Source organism: Phoca vitulina, unplaced genomic scaffold, assembly GCF_004348235.1.
Source record: "Phoca vitulina isolate PV1807 unplaced genomic scaffold, GSC_HSeal_1.0 scaffold15, whole genome shotgun sequence".
NCBI classification, from domain to species: Eukaryota; Metazoa; Chordata; class Mammalia; order Carnivora; family Phocidae; genus Phoca; species Phoca vitulina.
The window spans coordinates 35,736,309-35,739,084 of NW_022589718.1; the positions used below are offsets into that span (position 1 = coordinate 35,736,309).

The 2,776-nt window shown below is 36.9% G+C and overlaps 1 pseudogene; it reads left to right on the top strand.

Annotated features, from left to right (window-relative positions):
• Positions 1-2,089: 2,089 nt before the first annotated feature.
• On the top strand, positions 2,090-2,252 carry LOC116638062 (annotated as a pseudogene).
• Positions 2,253-2,776: the final 524 nt, after the last annotated feature.

Genomic DNA, 2,776 nt, shown 5'->3' on the forward strand with positions numbered 1-2,776 from the left:
TTCTTTCTTTCTTTCTTTCTTTCTTTCTTTCTTTCTTTTTTCTTTCTCTTTCTTCTTTCTTTCTTTCTTTCTTTCTTTCTTTCTTTCTTTCTTTCTTTCTCTTTATCTCTTTCTCTCTCTCTCTTTTCCTTTCTTTCTTTCTTAGTAGGCTCCATGCCCAGCTTGGAGCCCAACGTGGAGTCCAACATTGAGCCCAGCATGGAGCCAAGCATGGGGCTTGAAACACAACTCTGAGATCAAGACCTGAGCTGAGATCAAGAATTGGATGTTTAACTGACTGAGCCACCCAGACACCTCTATCTTTCTTCTTTTCTAATACAGGTTTCCCCCTCTATCTAAAGTTTCTATCCTATGAAACCTGTTATAAGCCAAAATGGCATAAAGTGAAGAAGCGATTACCACTAATTTACATGGAAAAAATTTGTGTGTTTCCAGGACCCCCAAATTACTTCTCTTAGGCTTCTCTGATACCTTAGGACGTATCTTCTTAATGGATGTACAGAATAAATCAAGACGAGGCACAGATGCTCACAGACACAGTTCAAACCTATGGCAACTTGATGCTGAGATACTGTGTATTTCCCAGAGAGGGAACTTGGTGGACCCACTCTGTTTGCTCAGGGTGTGTGCTGCCTCTATAACAGCTCACTGCAAAACAAATGCTGAACAGTATTTTCAGTTTTCATCTTGTTTTATGACAGTGATGTCTTCTTCAAATATCTTTTGGTTAGCAAAAACAGGTACTAAGGTAAATCTTTGGCAAAAGAGAAGTAGCATAATACAAACTTGCAAAAAGTGGAGGATACCTGTATATACAAACAAAGCTATATATTTCTATCTAAGCTCTGCTTTTGCTACATCCCATAAATTTTGACAAATTTGTTTCATTTTCATTTATTTAAAAATATTGTTTAATTTTACTTAAGATTTCTCCTTTCACCGTTTGTTATTTAGAAGTTTGTTGCCTAATCTCCATGTATTTTGGAGACTTCCAGTTATTTTTCTGTCATTGATTTCTAGTCAAATTCAGTTTTGTCCTGAGAGCAGACTTCGTACAATTTCTATATTTTTTTATTTGGTAAGATGTGTTTTATTGCCTCTAATGTGGCCTTTTTTTTTTAAGATTTTATTTATTCATTTGACAGAGGGTGAGAGCATGGGAGAGGGAGAGAGAGCATTAGCAGGGGGGAGCTGCAGAGGGAAAGGGAGAAGCAGGCTCCCTGCTCAGCAGGGAGCCCGATGTGGGACTCGATCTCAGGACCCTGGGATTATGACCTGGGCTGAAGGCAGATGCTTAACTGACTGAGCCACCCAGGCGCCCCTAATGTGGTCTATCTTGATGAATGTTCCATGTGAACTTGAGAAGAGTGTGCATCCTACTGTTCTCAATGAAGTAGTCTAAAGTTGCCAATTATATCAAGTTGGTTGATTTGTTAAGTTCAACTATGTCCTTACTGATTTTCTGCCTGCTGGATCTGTCGATTTCTGACAGATGGATGTGAAAGTCTCCAAATATGATAATGGATTGATTTATTTCCCTATAATTCTATTAGTTTTGCCTTGAATAGTTAGATGTTCTGTTGTTAGGTATATATATGTTAAGGATTGGTATGTCTTCTTGGAGATTAACCCCTTTAACATTATGTAATACCCTCCTTCATCTCTGGTAATTTTTTTTTAGCTTTGAAGTTTGCTCTGCCTGAAATTAACATAGCTACTTTTGCTTTCTTTTGATTAGTATTATTCTTGTGCATTTTTCTACTCCATTTTTAAAATTTATATATGTCTTTACTTTTAAAGAGAATGTCTTGTAGAAAATGCATTGTTAGTCTTGTTCTTTAATCCACCCTGACAATCTTAGTCTTATTTTGTGCATTCAGGTCATTGATATTCAAAATGATTATTGTTGTAATCGGATAAATAACTACCATATTTGTGGTTGTTTCCTATTTGTTGCACTCCTTCTTTTCTTCTTTTTTTTTCTCCTCTTTTTCTGCTTTTTAGTGCTTTTAATTAAGCATTTGTTTGATTACATTTTTCTCTTCTTTCTTAGCATATTAGTCATACTTTAAAAAAAAATAGTGGCTGCAGCTTTGCGCAGTGGCAGTATCATAGCCAATGAGGTTTATCTGAGGCACGATTATTGCTAATTGAAAAAGCTTCCAGGACAAACAAAAACTAAAGGAATTTGCAAACATGAAACCAGCCCTGCAAGAAATCTTGAAAGGGGTCCTCTAAGCAAAGAGAGAGCCTAACAGCAACGTAGACCAGAAAGGAACACAGACAATATACAGTAACAGTCACCTTACAGGCGATACAATGGCACTAAATTCCTATCTTTCAATAGTTACCTTGAGTGTACATGGGCTAAATGCCCCAATCAAAAGACACAGGCTATCAGATTGGATTAAAAAACAAGACCCATCGATATGCTGTCTGCAAGGGACTCATTTTAGACCCAAAGACACCCCAGATTGAAAGTGAGGTGGTGGAAAATCATTTATCATGCTAATGGACACCAAAAGAAAGCTGGGGTGACAATCCTTATATCAGACAAATTAGATTTTAAACCAAAGACTGTAATAAGAGATGAGGAAGGACACTATATCCTACTTAAAGGGTCTATCCAACAAGAAGATCTAACAATTGTAAATATCTATGCCCCTAACATGGGAGCAGCCAATTATATAAGGCAATTAATAACAAAAGCAAAGAAACACATCGACAACAATACAATAATAGTGGGGGAAATTAACACCCCCCTCACTGAAATGGA